This window comes from Heteronotia binoei, chromosome 18 (genome assembly GCF_032191835.1).
Source record: "Heteronotia binoei isolate CCM8104 ecotype False Entrance Well chromosome 18, APGP_CSIRO_Hbin_v1, whole genome shotgun sequence".
Lineage (NCBI taxonomy): Eukaryota > Metazoa > Chordata > Lepidosauria > Squamata > Gekkonidae > Heteronotia > Heteronotia binoei.
This window is the reverse complement of record NC_083240.1, coordinates 38936678-38954845: the sequence shown is the minus strand read 5'-3', so window position 1 is coordinate 38954845 and position 18168 is coordinate 38936678. Positions and strand designations below refer to the sequence as shown.

The 18168-nt window shown below is 48.3% G+C and overlaps 2 protein-coding genes across 2 annotated transcripts in view; both read right to left on the bottom strand.

The window, feature by feature from the left end:
• GLOD4 (glyoxalase domain containing 4) overlaps positions 1 to 9863 on the bottom strand; it is a 96566-nt gene extending 86703 nt beyond the window's left edge. Inside the window, exon 1 of the mRNA XM_060259017.1 lies at positions 9859 to 9863. The gene's annotated coding sequence lies outside the window, so the exon portion shown is untranslated. The remainder of the gene's footprint in view (positions 1 to 9858) is intronic.
• The window catches only part of NXN (nucleoredoxin), a 158984-nt gene that overhangs the window by 54624 nt on the left and 86192 nt on the right, over positions 1 to 18168 (bottom strand). The window lies entirely within an intron of this gene.

Here is an 18168-nt window from a genome sequence, read left to right as displayed (position 1 = left end):
TAACCACTACACCAAACATTGATTCTGTAAATAAATAAAACTGGCAACTGATGACGCCCCGCTATAAGACTGCACGTACATAGGAGGAACAGTAAAAGCCAGACATCTACCAGGAAACAAGTTGACTGCACTTTTACTGTTCCTCCTATGTACGTGCAGTCTTATAGCGGGGCGTCATCAGTTGCCAGTTTTATTTATTTACAGAATCAATGTTTGGCTGTAGCTGGTTAAGTGCACGGACTCTTATCTGGGAGAACCGGGTTCGATTCCCCACTCCATCGCTTGCAGCTGCTCGGAAATGAGCCTTGGGCTCAGCCATAGCCCTCATAGAAACACAGGAATCAGAAACTGGGGCCACAAAACAGCTCACAGTGACGCTATTCAGAAACAAAAAAGGACAGATTTGTAGATCCCTCGATAACCCAGGCTGGGCTCCTCAGATCTTGGAAGCTAAACAGGATCGACCCTGATCAGTATTTGAAGGGGAGACCACCAAGGAATACCAGTGCCACAACACGGAGGCACGCAATGGCAAACCACCTCTGACCAGGGATGGAATTCTAGCAGGAGCTGCTTTGCATATTAGGCCACACACCCCCGGTGTAGCCAATCCTCTAAGAGCTGACAAAAAAGAGTCTTGTAAGCTCTCGGGGGATTGGCTCCATCAGGGTGTGTGGCCTAATATGCAAAGGAGCTCCTGCTAGAATTCCACCCCCGCCTCTGACCATCCCTAGCCTTAAAAATCGGGACTGCAAATAGATGGGGGGGGATTGAAACCGACACAGTTCTACAAATTATTTGAATGGGGTTTGCTCTTATCTTATAAAACCGAAACCAAACTATCCATCTGTCGGTCATAGTCTAGCGTGACCAACGACCTGAACCTAGGACAGGACAATGCAGGTTCCTATAGTTCCTGGCTCCTTTGCAGCAAATTAAACAGGCAGCAATCAGGGTTTCATGCTTTCCCAATTGCCATAATTGTGGACATTATCTGGGAGTTGTGGATCTTTTATACCCACGAGGCGATCCAGTTTGCAAGAAAGTTTTCCGTAAAAACGTGTCTGTGCAGAGAGAACCCCCACCGTGTGAAACTATGCAAGGGAAGGGTCTTGTGATGATGAGATGATGGAATTTGAAATTGTGGTTACTCACCTATGGCTCACAGGGAATGCTGGGGGGAATGCATCAGGTTTTAGTTAAATTAAAGTCGTTTAGTCAAAATTACAAAACGTGAAGGGGGAAAATTGATATTGGTCTAGCCATCTCGCTAGCAAAAACTGGAACAGAACTGGGGAAATACAGCCAGAGCACATACATATGAAGGAGAGTTCTTTTAAACTGTAATTTCGGTGGGATTTAACTTCTCTTTGACTAAAATGCCTCTATAATCCTGCTAGAATTGTGTTGCTGGCACCGTTCAACGCCAAATGTAGATTTATGTATTTTGGAAATGTCTCATCATACTCCCCTCCCCTTTTTTTTTTTGTGAATAGGTTTTACTATTGTTAAAGACATACTGCTATAGGATATCCTAACACTATGCTTTGAGGATAAAGAATTCTGCAGCCGGCGACGATCCTGAATTAATGACGTGTTTTATGACAGCCGCAAGAGCTGCGCTTCCCGTCTCACTGGCATTCACCAGGAATTGCCACAAGAGATTCTGGAAACTGCCTTTTTAAAATGCACAAAAGCAACAACTTACAAAAGAAAAAACAGAAAAGGTATCCGGGAGATGCTTTTTGCAGAAAGCTGGATTTCCCTTTGCAGGATATTGGAACGCTCAGCGGCATCATTGTGCACAATCCTACGTATTGTTTTCTTTGATTTAAAACATAATTTTTAAAGAAAAAAATGGACCATGTGAATCATCATTTCAGGGTCTTAAGGTTTCCAGCCTGCCTTGAATAGTGCTCAGGGCAGCAGGCCAACCTCGTCTCCCTGGGCAGCCGAGAGGTCCAATCCGCAAGCTTTGTTTTCCATTCAGGGATATTTGTCATGCCGCCTCTTTAAGCTGTCTGAATGACCAGATTGCATTCGAGAGATGTAATGTTTCGCCAGAGCACAGCCCTTAAGCAAACAATTGCTTCTTCAAAGGGAAAAAGGCAGCCATTTGGAGAGAAAAATCCCACTGAATGTGAAGCCTTCTCCAAAAGCCAACGAAGTTCATATGCTTTTTCCTTTGGAGGGGGGAGGAGGCTCCCTTAAAGGATGTAACTCAAACCTCTGGGCTTTCAACAGCCGATCCTCAAAATGATAACAGTTCTTATATTAAATATTATGATTAATATTTTCTATTTATACCCCCTTTTTTTCTAGGAATGCAACAGCCATCCTGCTGGATTAGAACAGAAGTCTATTTAGAGCCCCTTGGCACAGAGTGTTAAAGCTGCAGTACTGCAGTCCTAAGCTCTGCTCACGACCTGAGTTCGATCATCGGCAGAAGCTGGGTTTTCAGGTAGCCGGCTTGAGGTTGACTCAGCCTTCCATCCTTCCGAGGTCAGTAAAATGAGTCCCCAGCTTGCTGGGGGGGGGGGGGGGAAGTGTAGATGACTGGGGAAGACAATGGCAAACCACCCTGTAAAAAGTCTGCCGTGAAAACTTTGTGAAAGCAACGTCACCCCAGTGTCAAAAACGACTGGTGCTTCCTTTCCCTATTTAGATCAGCATCCAAAGCAAGGAAGTGGAAAGTACCTTTAAGCGGGGGGGGGGGGGGTTGGCAGGAGCTCCTTTGCATACTAGGCCACACACCCCTGACGCAGCCAATCCTCCAGGAGTTTACAGTAGGCTCTATACTAAGAGCCCTGCAAGCTCTTGGAGGATTGGCTACACAAGGGAAGAAGATATTGGATTTATATCCCGCCCTCCACTCCAAAGAGTCTCAGAGCGGCTCACAATCTCCTTTACCTTCCTCCCCCACAACAGACACCCTGTGAGGTAGGTGGGGCTGAGCAAGCTCTGACAGCAGCTGCCCTTTCAAGGACAACCTCTGCCAGAGCTACGGCTGACCCAAGGCCATTCCAGCAGGTGCAAGTGGAGGAGTGGGGAATCAAACCCGGTTCTCCCGGATAAGAGTCCGCACACTTAACCACTACACCAAACTGGGGTGTGGCCTGATATGCAAAGGAGGTCCTGCTACAAAAAAAAAGCCCTGCCTTTAAGTCACTATTTACTTATGGTGACTCTGTAGGGTTTTAATGGCAAGAGATGTTCCGAGGTGGCTGGCCATTCTCTGCGTCTGTGTAGCAGCCCTGGAATCCCATGGTGGTCTCCTGTCTAAATAGCAAGCAGGGCTGACCCTGGTTAGCTGCTTAGCTTCTGAGATATGATGAGACTGGTCTCTCCTGGGTCATTCTGGGCCAACCAAGAAGATGCCCTGCAAATCTCAGAAGCTCCACGGCATTAGGAAGGCAGTCTTGCCAGCTTCTAGTATTCAGAGGTAAACTGCTTCAAAGCCAGTTTGGTGTAGTGGTTAAGTGTGTGGACTCTTATCTGGGAGAACCGGGTTTGATTCCCCACTCCTCCACTTGCAGCTGCTAGCATGGCCTTGGGTCAGCCATAGCTCTGGCAGAGGTTGTCCTTGAAAGGGCAGCTGCTGTGAGAGCCCTCTCAGCCCACCCACCTCACAGGGTGTCTGTTGTGGGGGAGGACGATAGAGGAGATTGTGACCGCTCTGAGACTCTGAGATTCAGAATATAGGACGGGATATTATTCCACTATCATCATTTCTTCTGAACCTGGAGCTTCTGTTAAGCAACTGCAAACTTGTCCTCTGTGTTTAATTCCTACAACTCTTCTTCAAGCCCATCTAAACTAGCAGCAGCAGCTTGCAAATATTTATTTAAGAAGAAGATATTGGATTTATATCCCGCCCTCCACTCCGAAGAGTCTCAGAGCGGCTCACAATCTCCTTTACCTTCCTCCCCCATAACAGACACCCTGTGAGGTGGGTGGGGCTGAGAGGGCTCTCGCAGCAGCTGCCCTTTAAAGGACAACCTCTGCCAGAGCTATGGCTGACCCAAGGCCATGCTAGCAGGAGCAAGTGGAGGAGTGGGGAATCAAACCTGGTTCTCCCAGATAAGAGTCCGCACACTTAACCACTACACCAAACTGGCTCTCCATTTATTCATTTGCAAAGACACTCCCTGAGACAGCAACTTATTCCAGGGGTGCAGGGGTGGGGGAGAAGAGTTTTACTTGCATTTTTCTCCCAGTGGGGCCAATAGCCACCCTATCTGTACACAATCTAGATGAGAGAACTGGTGCAAGGGAAGTTTAGGCCAGGGAAATGGGATCCCCTCCTCTTCCCCCCAGCTGTGCTGAAACAGAGAACAAAAGCTGTCTGGGCAATATGTCTGGACAGCCAATTACAGATCACCTAGCTCCTTTGGCCCTGAAAGAAGCAAGATGCGGTGTGGATTGGGGATGTCCGAAGAAGGCATCCTGTTTCTCAGGTATACGTAAAATAAACCTACAGAAGCATTCATTCCATCCCCGAGAGCAACCTGGGAGGCCACACAGAGGGTACAGTCCAGACTGCTAGATCCTCAGTTAACTATGGATAATGGGGCAGTGGAAAGAGAGAGACCTATAAAATTATCTCTTTGTGTTGCAAGCACATATGGTCTCTCTGTCCCAGCATTTTAACAACCAGCCTGACTGAATGTGGCAGTGGGAAGCTGTAGGAAGAAAAACCTGCTGGCCTGACAACTGATGTAAGCCCAAATCCCATTCAAGCATCCCGTCTGCCCGATAAAGGGGCAGCAAAGATAGTTCGCCCTTTCTCCATTTTACTCACAGCAACCCTGCAAGGTAAATTATGCTGACAGAGCATAACTGCCCCATTACTGACCCCCCAGGTCCTCTAGCAAACTTCACAAGCAAGTGCGGATTTGAACGCAGGGCCTAAACCAATCCTACACCACTTTGGCATCATAAAGCGCTGATTCTTTCAAAGTTCCTCAAGCAATTAACAGCTACTAATTAGGAGAATCCACAGGATCCTAATCTACTCAGAGGTATTCCAGGCTAACGTCTGAATCTTCATTCCCAGATCCTACTAACTGAGATCCTTCAACGGGTGATGTCGGAAATCGAATCTGGGATTTTCTGCGTGCAAAAACTGGTGCGGTATCACAAAGCTACAGCCCTCTTCCTGTACAGAGTTCTACTGTGTTAAATCAGTTTCACTTTATACTGAGCTGCTTGCAGACAGAGGTGTGAAAACATGCCCTCCACAGAAGTAAGCGGCACCGGGGGCAAGCGGGAATGGTGCCCAAACGCTTCCGATCCCAATCCACTTGCTGCCGCTGGCCCCCAAAATCCTGTTCCGTCCCCTTTACCCCCGTCTTGATTGTGCAAAATCCCATATAGGTGTAACAACAATCACACCAAGACACCCCCCCCTCCCCCTGCCGTAGTGCAGAAACACACCCTCCCCCTTTTCCCTCACTTTTATTTCTCTACCAAACCGTAGCCTGGCTGCAGCTGTAGCACTGAAGCGTGGTTCTGCAGGGAAAATGAAAGAAGCCCTTTTATTTATTTATTTTTATTTTATTCAAGCTACAAGTGGTATGCAGGAGCAAGCTACCCTGCCCCAACCTGAAAGTGGACCACAGTTCCAAGCTGTTCCCTGAGGGGACTATTGGCTGGAATGTCCAGACCAGGGATGGCCAAACTGTAGCTCAGGAGCCACATGTGGCTCTTTCAGATATATCGTGTGGTTCTTGAAGCCCCCACAGCCCATTGGTATTTAATGTTGCTTTCTTTCCACCTCGCCTCTCCTCCTCCATTTCCTTCCTTCCTTCCTTCCCTCCCTCTTGTGGTTCTAAAACATCTGACATTTATTCTTTGTGGCTCTAATGTTAAGTAAGTTTGGCCATCTCTGGTCCAGACAAACGCTCCAACCTGGAGCCGCTTGAAACACCCCCCCCCCATTAAACCTGAGAAAAACAGGTTTTGTTTTTAATCCAGATGAACAAGGAAAGCCCCCAGAACGCCATGAGTCATGTTTAGAATGAGCACAGCATCATATGGGTGGCTTTAATCCAGAGGCTTCCTGTGTTCCCTCCTCAGACCATTGGACTTATACAGAGCCCAGAGGGACAGAGGAAGGGGGTAAGATCTTACATAGCACTTTCACACATGCTAAATAATGCCGTTTCAATCCACTTCTGCAACCATTTGCAGGGGGATTTTGCCATTTCACACAGTAAAATCCAGTTGCAAAGTGCCATGAAAGAGCATTATTTAGAGTGTGTGAGAAAACATTCTCAGTATTGTCCGCTCTGACTGGCAGCTGCTGATTTATTTTGGTCCAGGGAAAGGCCCTTCCAGCATCCAAGATCCCTGAATGAGAAATGAGCATGCGCAGTTGAAAACCGGTTTTGAGAAGTGAGTGTGTCATGGAGTGGGAGAAGCAAGGGACCTCACTGCATTCAACATATAATTTTTAAAGTTTTACCATCAGCATTTTTTGCTTGGTACAGTCAGCTCAGCTTCTGAAAGTGAGGGAGGGGGGCAAATAATTTTAAATTCTTCATTAAATGATTACTAAAAGGCACGACTGTGGTGCCCGAAGGAAGGGAAAGGAATTGTTCAGCTGCCTAAAAATCCAAAACCCATCAAGTCTACTCTGAAAGTAAGAGTTGTTCCGAATTTAATTTTCATTTTTTTAAAAATCACTGGGGGGGGAGCCACATTAGTTTGGAACAAATGCCCAGCCGTTTGAGAGGGGTTTCAAAGCCCCCCCCACCCCGAGCCTTATACGCTTGGCCAGAAACGAGTGCGCCCACTAGTCCATCAGCTGAGAAAGGAACTTCTGTTCCGTTAATTGTATCAGTCACAACAATCGCCAGCCGGGTGATTTACAAGAGAAGCCCGACATTTTGCCAGGCGGGCTTGACGGCGTGCCAGGGGACGCCCCTCAAGCGGCAGAGAGAGATGCTCAGAGATGTCACTCATCGACAAAGAAGAGCAGTTAAATGGGAGACGGGGGCCAAGCTGCCAGGAGCCTTTCAGGCACATTCAAAACAGCGGCTGAGGAGAATATCCAGAAAAGAAAAAAGTCAGCCCCTCCTGAGCACAAGCCTGTTAAGCGGGTGGGGAGGGCCCAAAGGAAGAATGGGGAGAAGGCGGCTGGAGATGTATGGTGAGAAAATGAGGCAGCGTTCAATTCTCCGTGGAAGGCTGAAAACGGTTTGTGTGTGAGAGAGAAGGGTCTCCCTCTCTCTGTGGCAGACCCAGACTTTTCACTTGCCCCGCTTGTCTCTGGTTTGGCAGGTTTTGGAAATGAACCAAATGAACAACAACACAAAAAACTCCTCACAGTGGGGACACAGCATAAGCAGTAGGCCCTCTTCCAAACCAACTCTCTCAGAGACTTTCCTTCAGCACTCATTTTCTCACTGAACCAGCAATATGAAGAGCCACACTGAGGGACACTGAAGGATTCTGGCACACCCAGTCTGAGTTTTAAATCTTTTGTGTGTGTGTGTGTCAAACACCACATTGAAACACAAACTACTTTTGAAACATCCTCTCCGTTTCAAAAGAGCCTTGCTGCACAGACTGAGAAATTCCCAGCTGGAATACTTCCGTTCTGTGGCGAAGCGTGTGGTTTGCATGCAAAAAATCCACCCCCCAACTTGGCCCTCAACACCTCCAGTTTGAGGAGCCGACCTGCCTTGGGACAAAACCTTAATGCACCCAAGAACATGGCGCTGCCAGTCAAAGGAGCCAATGCTAACTGATGGTTCTGATGTTTATGACACAGCAAGTTAGTGCTTTTTGTGCAGAAGAGGGCACCTCCAATTAAAAGGATCTCTGGAGTAAAAAAAAAGGCTTGTCTTGAGACAAAATCATGGAGAGCTACAGCCAGTCAGACTGCAACCCCTGATCTAAGAAGCAGGGCAAGGAGCAATACTCCCTCTAAGCTGCAGAGTCTCGTGAGCAAAAATTCTACTTTGCGAGCTACTGGCATTAAAGATGTGAACTACTGCATACATTATTGTGCTCTGGGGCCATTTTTCCCGAGTTGGATGTGTGAGCTGGAGGCTAAAAATCTGTGAGCTAGCTCACACTAACTCATCTTAGAGGGAACCCTGGCAAGGAGTTATGTAGGCAGTCGAAGCCCTCTCCACTGGCTTCTGAGATTCCAGCAGGCATCCCACACCCACTTTTTCATAGCCGTGAGAACTAGAAACTTGCTAAATGGGGGAAAAGAGAAGCAAAGGTTTGAATCACAAAATACTGTGCTCAGCTTCCTTTGCCTCTTTGCCCACTGGGTAGGGCTTGATAAAGCCCAGAGTTCCACAATGAAGAATGAAAAAACAGCAAAAAATGTGGAAAAATAACGAAAGAATCCTGAAAATACTTAACAATATATATTCAATGAAAATTCAGCCCTGTTACAATACAATTCATTACACTTCTACAAAAGTTCATTCTATTCTACAAAAATTCATATAACACTAATGCAATGCGCAAAGACAGAATTAAAGTTCATAAAAAGACTCTCCACTTGTGTGTGTCAGTTCCTTGACTTTAAAGCTCTCATAGACATTCACCCGACTCCGTGGGAAGAATTAAAGTGCTAGTGCGGTCTGAATTTCGAATGCAGACGATTTAAGTTCTGGGAATTCTTTCTTCAATCTTGCAGATGTTAAATTGAAACTTTCATCAATTGCGAAATTGTTGAAAATAGTGGGTCAAAATAAGCCTCAACAGTAAAGCTGCCTGTAATACTGTTTCAGATTCCTTTGTCTTAGAGACTCTTCCCACATTCCATCATCCAACGAAACGCTTCTTGCAGCACTAGCTCTGGAGAAAACCCTCCAAAGGAGAGCCCAGGCAGAACTCATTTTGCTGGCGAGTTGCCAGGCCAAACTATAAAACTGGGAGGGGGAAAGGTGTGTGGACATGGGATGTTTCCATTGCTCTGTGCCTCCTCTCCAGGAGATGCCCAGAAAAACAAAGCTATATTAAAAGATATCCAGAAAAAACTAAGATATATTAAAAGATAATCTGCACATGCTCAGAAGCCCTTGGCTCTTGTTGCTTTTAAAAAATAACACCTCCCCAAGTGTACAGGAAAAGCAGGATATAAACATTAATAATAAACAGGGTTTTTTTTATAGAAAAAGCCCAGCATTTTGTATTTGTATGTTAGGCAACATTTGTATGTTAGGCAAGCATTTTGTATTTGTATGTTAGGCAACACCCCCAATGTCACCATTGTTTCACGCACGGTTTTTATGGGAGAAGTCCAGGAGGAACTCATTTGCAAGTTAGGCCACACCCTTGATGTCACCATTGTTTCACACAGGGGTTTTTTTTGTAGAAAGAACCCAACAGGAACTTATTTGCATATTAGGCCACACCCCCTGTTGCCAAGTCACCCGGGACTGTGTTCCTGCTCAAAAAAGGCCCTGTTAATCAATGAAAGGTATTCCTGGACAGGAGAGCACTTTGCAGATGTTCGTATATTTTGGTGCCAAGCTTGCCAAAATGTATAAACCAACATTTATTTTTTAACATGCCAAGTTGGTAACACAACCCAGAAAGAAAGCGGGGGCGCAAGGAAAAGAAAACATCTACCTTTCCCCCTCCTTGGCTCTTGTTGCTTTTAAAAAATAACACCTCTGCAAAGGACGGACTTGAGCAAAAAGAAAACACAAATACTGGCATACGCAGAAGAGCATGCGCACATCCGCGAACGATGCGCCTTTGTGACAGAGACAGAGAAAGTAAATCAAGACAGTTTCCACAACTCATCAAGGAAATGGTTCCTGCAGCCACATTATGAATGGCAGGCATATCCCAGTAAGCCGTCAACAGCACAGTCAAATAAAAAACAGGCGTGTGCACTCGGTATCTCTGATCCCAGCCCGCTATGCGCCTGGCTCCATGTGTCGGTCTTTTGATTTGTTTAGATACCAGAATGGGCAAGCGCCAGGAAAAATCCATCATTGCAAACCCAAGGTAAATAGAAAAGCATTACTCAATTAAACAAAAATGCAGCACTCCGAAACCGGAGCAAGCCCAGGCGTTGCCGTCTGCTGCCAAGGGGGTTGGGCCAAAGGGCCCAACCGCTAGGGAGTACCACCAGGCTGCTTCACCTCTGGAGCCAAAGCTGTTCATTCAGGGCAAGCCCTTCTGGAAGACTCAACGCTCACCTGCCACAGGCTTGGCAAGACACGGCCGGAGCAACTGGCTGACCGGCTTCCAAAGAAGACCCTGTTCAAATGGGAAGCCAGCCTAAAACACCCAAAGCCTGTCCTACAAGGAGGCAGACAGATGCCTTTTGCCTCCATCTCATTTAGCAGAGCTTCTGGCCGGTGCCCTGAATAGGACATGAGACCCAGAAGGAGCCTGAAAGCCCCAGTCACCAAGAGCAACAATCAAACGGAAAGCCAAGAGGATCGGACTGCAGTCCCATTCGCCCCAGTGTCCTGTTTCCCATAACCAGATAACAGGCCTACAGAAGAGGCACGAAGACAACACCTCCCCTACTGTTATTCCCATCCTGCAACTGGCAGCCAGAGGTACATTGCTCCTGAATATGGAGGTTCCAGCAGGAACTCTTAAGCTTGGAGAAACGTCGACTGCAGGGTGACATGATAGAGGTTTACAAGATGATGCATGGGATAGAGAAGGTAGAAAAAGAAGTCCTTTTCTCCCTTCCCACGATACAAGAACTCGTGGGCATTCAATGAAATTGCTGAGCAGTCGGGTTAGAACGGATAAAAGGAAGCACTTCTTCTCCCAAAGGGTGATTAACACGTGGAATTCACTGCCACAGGAGGTGGCGGCTGCAAGTATAGACAGCTTCAAGAGGGGATTGGATACGCATATGAAGCAGAAGTCCATCAGTGGCTACTAGCCACAGCGTATTGTTGGAATTCTCTGTCTGGGACGTGATGCTCTGTCTTCTGGGTGCTTGGGGGGGGCACAGTGGGAGGGCTTCTAGTATCCTGGCCCCACTGGTGGACCTCCTGGTGGCACCTGGGTTTTTTGGCCACTGTGTGACACAGAGTGTTGGACTGGATGGGCCATTGGCCTGATCCAACATGGCTTCTCTTATGTTCTTATGGACTTCCTGATGGCACCTGGGATTTTTTGGCCACTGTGTGACACAGTGCGTTGGACTGGATGGGCCACTGGCCTGATCCAACATGGCTTCACTTATGTTCTTATGGACCTCCTGATGGCACCTGGGTTTTTTGGCCACTGTGTGACACAGAGTGTTGGACTGATCCAACATGGCTTCTCTTATGTTATGTCTGGGTCAAGTGATGCTCTGTATTTGTGGTACTGGGGGGGGGGCACAGTGGAAGGGCTTCTAGTGTCCTGGACCCACTGATGGACCTCCTGATGGCACCTGGGTTTTCTGGCCACTGTGTGACGGAGTGTTGGACTGGATGGGCCACTGGCCTGATCCAACATGGTTTCTCTTATGTTCTTATGGACCTCCTGATGGCACCTGGGTTTTTTGGCCACTGTGCGACACAGAGTGTTGGACTGGATGGGCCATTGGCCTGATCCAACATGGCTTCTCTTATGTTCTTATGGACCTCCTGATGGCACCTGGGTTTTTTGGCCACTGTGTGACACAGAGTGTTGGACTGGATGGGCCATTGCCCTGATCTAACATGGCTTCTCTTACATTCTTAGCTCCCCTGTGCCTTCCCTAGCACACCTGCTGTAGCAGGCACGCTGGTGAAGGCTAAACCATCAGGGAGGCATTTAAAGAGGGCTCCCCGTCCCTTCCCCAGTGTGCCAGCCAGAGCCATGGCCAGCCCAGGTGGAGCTCTGTTCCTTTGCGCTCCAGCCAAAAAAAAAAAAAATCCTGAAGAAATAAGCCACTGAAGAACGGCTCCTTCAGATTTGCCTTTAGAGCCATCCAAAACAGTGGCAGTCATCACAACTTCTGGCAGGGAGTTCCACAAATGCATTTTTGTTTCCCACATACGAGGTCCCAGCACCACAGTCCAGCTGCCTCCCCCCTCCGCCATTCTCACAAATTCTCTACATGTCAGGGACAGAAATATCCACAAGGATGACTAGTTTTAACTATCCTGGCAATACCGCTGGGGAACATAAACAGCCTGAAAGAGATTCTATAACCCACATGAACATGGAACTTTATCTCTGTAGAATGAACCTCAATAAAATACTTGGGGAAAACGAGACTTTCATGGGCAGGCAGCAAAAAGAAAAGACTCAATGCTAGACATAAATTGAATGTTTGGTAGCCGGGGTGCTAGATGGGAAAGGACCAGGGGTGGAATTCTAGCAGGAGCTCCTTTGCATATTAGGCCACACCACCCTGATGTAGCCAATCTTCCAAGAGCTTATAGGGCCCTTTTTTGTAAGCTCGTGGAGGATTGGCTACATCAGGGGTATGTGGCCTAATATGCAAAGGAGCTCCTGCTAGAATTCCACCCCATGAAAGGACTTTCTCCCACCTGTAGCAACTTGGAAAGAGGAGCCACAAAGAGCAGGTCTGAAGATATCCTTCACTGCAAAGCTGATCCATATCAACAATTCTGCCAAATGTCAGAATGTTTCAGTTGAAATAATTTGAAATACCAGGGCCAGGAGGCAGGGGCAAGCTTTACTCATCCACCTCCCTGAATATCCTCTAGGCCCCCAGTAGGGGTCAGTCACCAAAGGTCGCCACGACTACCAAATGCACACACACATGTGCACAGACGTACAAAATACAAAAGAAACAAAAAGAAAGCAACAAACTGGGGAAACCCGCAACAAAATGGGAGGAATGGGGAATGGGAATAACACCAATACAGAAGCATAAAGTAACAAAAAAAAGGGGCAGACAGATCTTTCATGTCTAAAATACACTCATCCAGGACATTTTTGTAGCAGGAACTCCTTTGCATATTAGGCCACACACCCTTGATATAGCCAATTCTCCTGGAGCTTACAGTAGGCCCTGTAAGAAGAGCCCTGTAAGCTCTTGGAGGATTGGCTACATCAGGGTGTGTGTGGCCTAATATACAAAGGAGTTCCTGCTACAAAAAAAAGCCCTGCACTTATCCTTTCCTGGGTCCAGCAGCAGTAGGCCGGGCCAGGGAAGCTATGCCAGTCAGCTTCTGTGCTGTGGTTGTCCAAGAGTGATCTCAGCCCCTGTAAACATCGGTCCCCTCCTCACTACCCTGCCCCACACAGCTGTTTTGGGGGCTTGAGCTGAAACTTGTCCTGGGACCATAACATTCATGCGCACTTCCACCGTTAAAGACTCCTGCTTTTGTTACAAGCCGGGTTTGGTCTAAATCGCATGATGTGGCTTGCATTTGCTGCCCACCAAATCCTCCTCCATTCGATCCAAAATCCAACTATGCTTTGGAGCCCCAACTCAGGAAGAAAACAGCCAGTCTTTCTTGTGGTTCAGATGACAAAGATTGTTTGCTCCCACGGGAGGGGGGGTGTTGTTGTTTGCTGTCGTCAAGCTGCGCGTGGAGTGTGCAAGCCCAAACAGCCGCCAAGCGTGCTCACACAACCACAAAGCCACATCAGGTCTGCCCCAGTAATGCCTGTGGAATCCACCAAAAGATGCCAGGGGGAATTTAAGATCACTGCCCTGCTTGTGAAACAGAAAGGGCATGTTCAGAAGCAAAGTCAGAGCGAGTAGGACAAAAGAATCAACAGAGGGAGGTGTCAGCATTTGCACCCTGCTTCACAGAGACAACTCGTTGGCCAAGGAGGACCAGGCAATGTGGATTTGGGGTTTGATCTGCCAAGGCCCCTTGAACCCTCCCCGAAGAAGAAGAAGATATTGGATTTATATCCCACCCTCCACTCCGAAGAGTCTCAGAGCAGCTCACAATTTCCTTTGCCTTCCTCCCCCACAACAGACACCCTGTGAGGTAGATGAAGATATTGGATTTATATCCCGCCCTCCACTCCAAAGAGTCTCAGAGCGGCTCACAATCTCCTTTCCCTTCCTCCCCCACAACAGACACCCTGTGAGGTGGGTGGGGCTGGAGAGGGCTCTCACAGCAGCTGCCCTTTCAAGGACAACCTCTGCCAGAGCTATGGCTGACCCAAGGCCATGCTAGCAGGTGCAAGTGGAGGAGTGGGGAATCAAACCCGGTTCTCCCAGATAAGAATCCGCACGACACGACACCACGACACCAAAGCTTTCCTCCCTGCCTTTTTGGTGACAATAAGCACTCATCCCAGGTGATCGGGTTGAATGCCTGTTTTACAGGATTGTATTAATGTAATCTAGAGAGCCCCGTGGTGCAGAATGGTAAAGCTGCAATATTGCAGTCCAAGCTCTCTGCTCGCGACCTGAGTTCGATCCCAGTGGAAGTTGAGTTCAGGTAGCCGGCTCAAAGTTGACTCAGCCTTCCATCCTTCCGAGGTCGGTCAAAGGAATCCCCAGCTTGCTAGGCGGAAGGTGTAGATGACTGGGGAAGGCAAACCACCCCGTAAAAAGTCTGCCTTGAAAATGTCATGATGCGATGTTACCCCAGAGTTGGAAACGACTGGTGCTGGCACAGGGGACCACCTTTACCTATTAATGTAACCAGTCCTGTTGGGACATCTATCCCATGAGAAAAGGCCCAAGCGTTGGCAGCTTTTCAGTTCAGAGTGTGGGGAAGCAACCGTGAGCATCACGCTAGAGCTTTATATTATGTGGGGGAGGGGGGAAGGGTAGAGGAAACTAGGCAGCCACCTAAAAAAACCCAGAAGGCAAGAGATTCAGGAGAGACAAAAGGAAGCATTCCTTCACAATGCACTTGAGCAACTTCCACAAAATGGCCATTAGATTTGACAGCTTTAAAAGAACGAGAGAGTCGGTGTGTCGCAGCGGTTATAATGTCGGACTAAGATCTGAGAGGGCCAAGTTCGAATCTCCACTCTGCAATGGTAGCTTGCTGGATGACCTTGGGCCAGTCACATACTCTCAGCCTCCCCTCCCTTGCAGGAACAAAGTTTTGACTCCAGCGGCACCCTTAAAACTAGTTTAATTCTGGGCATGAAAAAGCGTGCATGCACACTAAAGCTTATACCATAAATAAAACTTGGTTGGTCTTAAAGGTGCCTCTGGACTCAAATTTTGTTCTTTAATCGGGGCTTTTTTTTGTAGAAGGAGCTCCTTTGCCTATTAAGCTACACCAGGTGATGTAGCCAATCCTCCAAGAGCTTACAGGACTCTTCTTACAGGGCCTACTGTAAGCTCTTGGAGGATTGGCTACATCGGGGGGTGGGGGGTGGCCTAATATGCAAAGCAGCTCATGCTACCAAAAAAGGCCTGGTTCTGTTGCTTAAGACCACCATGGCTACCCACTCGAAGCTACCTCACAAGATTATTGTACGGATAAAATGGAAATTGTAAGAATACCGTAAGCCCTTTAGTAGTGGGGTCTAAATGAAATAAATAAAATGGGATTCAGTACAGTCTTGTGTAGGCCCATCAATGGCGCTTAGCCATGAGGATTCAATGGAACCTCCATGTTCACAAACAGTGTACCTCTGAATGCTGCTGAATGCTGGCATGTCCGACTCAGGAAATATCTGGGGGTGGAGCCAGGAGACTGGGGGCGGAACCAGGAGCAAGGTTGTGACAAGCACGACGGAACTCTGAAGGGAGTTCTGGCCATCACATTTTAAAGTGATCACACTCCTTTTAAATCCCTTCCTTCCATTGGAAACAATAGAGGGTAGGGACACCTTCTTTTGAGGCTCATAGAATGGTCCAATCTTTTTGAAACTGAGGGGGGGGGGAGTTGAGAAGAGGCACCAGATGCTATGCTGAAAATCTGGTGCCTCTAACTTGAAAACAGTATACACACCCCAGAGCCCCAGCTACCCATGGATTGATTCTCCATTACACCCTATGGGGACCAGTCTCCATAGGGTATGATGGTGTGCCCAGCAGACATTCAACCCCCCTCCCTCACTTTCTGATAACCCCAAAGCGGGGGGAGGGCCTCCACACCACGAAATCCTCTGCCCCCCAACTGGGGATTGGCAATCCTACTGCTGGGGGCAACAACAGGGGGAAGCGTTGGCTTCTGTGCCTTCAAGGGCACTGAGTTAGCCACCATGGTAAGAACCAGGATGCTGGACCTGCTTTGGTCTACCCAGCTGGATTCTCCTGATGCCTAACATTGCTTTGGGCCCTTTTTTAGTACCCAGGTCAGAGAATCGGGGCTCTCGAGACCCAGAGATGTGCTGCATTCCAAACGGCCCAGGTTTCCAAACACGCAGGTTCACAGGGGAGAGAACGAACGGAAAGCTGTCGTTCTCTTCCCGTGAGCAAATCTAATTAGCGGGTGCTCTGGATTCTTGCACATTTTCTTGAGCTGAACTTGCCTGTAAAGCGAGAGGATTGGCTGGAGCCAAGCGTTCTATTGAACACTTCCAGACACTGTCTGGCTCGCTGGAATCCGGCCCATTTCCCCCATGCTCCAGCCAGCAGCCCCCGAACACAAGACCTGTATTTGTAACAGCTTCATATTTATAAAGAGGGAAGCAGTTAGCGCCTTCTGCCCAAGGAACCTTATTAATAAGCGTGCGGGAGGGAAGGGGGCCGGCTGGTCTAATTACACGCCGCACGGGGTTCTCTCCCTACTTAAAAATAAACTGATTTTCAACTTAGCCAATGTTCTCGCTGCATGCATACAGAGCAGACCTTTGCTTTTGGTTCACTCTCCCCCCCCCCTCCCCACCTTCCTTCCTTGGCTCTCGCAAGGAAACGAGCAGGTGGTGGAGAATTAAGGTTTTAATTAGACCCGTTTCAGATCCCCGAGCGGATCTCCCTCCCCCAGTGCGAGGCATCACAGCGGAGAGGGGAGAAAGACAAAGGTCCAGGAAGCCATTTAGTGCAAACAGCCAACGTGAAGGGGAAGCGAGGCTCATTTTCGTTAATTAGAAAATAAAAAGAGCGTGCGGAGGGCTGATGCTGCAAAGACAGCTCTGTCATCAGCGCCGGAGTCTGTTCTAATCCCTCGTCTGTCCTTATCTAAACAGCGGGGGGTTCTCCAGATAAACGCTTCGGAACACAAAGGCAGCTTATACAGCACACTGATTAATACTGTTGGGGGGCGGGGGCTGCTCAAGCGGAAACTCACAGCCGGAGAGGGAGCTTTTATGCATAGGAATCCCACACACCCAAAGCTCTTGTGTGGCCAGGACCGGATCTAGGTGGGGGCAGAGGGAGCGCTTGCCCTGGGTGCCGCCGGAGGGGGGGCACCAAATTGCGTATGGAGTCCATTCTGTTCTATGGGCTCCTAAGATAGAATGGGCCCATAAGGGGGCGTTGTTTTTTAATTTGCCCCCCCCCTCAAAAAAACATGTTGATCCAGTCCTGGTGTGGCCTTCACCCTAGGGTTGCCAATTCTCAGCTGGGGGCAGGGGATCCCCCGGTTTGGAGGCCCTCTCCCCGCTTCAGGGTCATCAGAAAGCGGAGGGGGGGATTGCTGCTGGGCACTCCATTATACCATAGGGAGATCGATTCCCATAATGTATAATGGAGAATTGACCCGTGGGTATCTGAGGCTCGGGGGGGGGGTTGCTTATTTGAGGTAGATGCACCAAATTTTCAGCACAGAATCCAGTGCCTCTCCTCAAAACATCCCCCAAGTTTCATAAAGATTGGACCAGGAGGTCCAATTCTACAAGCCCCCAAAGAAGGTGCCCCTATCCTCCATTATTTCCTACGGAAGGAAGAGCATTTCAAAGGAGCACAGTCCCTTCAAATGTGATGGCCAGAACTCCTTTTCGTTGTCACACCTTGCTCTTAACTACACCTCCAAAGTCCCCAGATATTTCTTGAGCCGGACTTGGCAACCCTACCTCACCCTCTCATTCCAAACCTGCAAAGGTCAGTTTCTGCTTTCAAACACGAAAAGAGGGGGTGTGTGCTTCCAGTCCTCATGAACACATGAAGAAATGGCCAGATGCAAAGTCCACCTCACACATGGAAAAGCTAGGGCTGCCGACTCCAGATTGGGAAATATGTGGAGATTTGGGGGTGGAGCCTGAGAAGGGCGGGGTTTGGGAAGGGGAGGGACCTCAGCGGAACATAACATTACACAGCCCACCTTCCAAGGCGGCCATTTTCTCCAGGGGAACTGATCCCTGTAGTTTGGAGATCAGTTATAATTCCAGGAAGTTTCCAGGCCCCAGCCA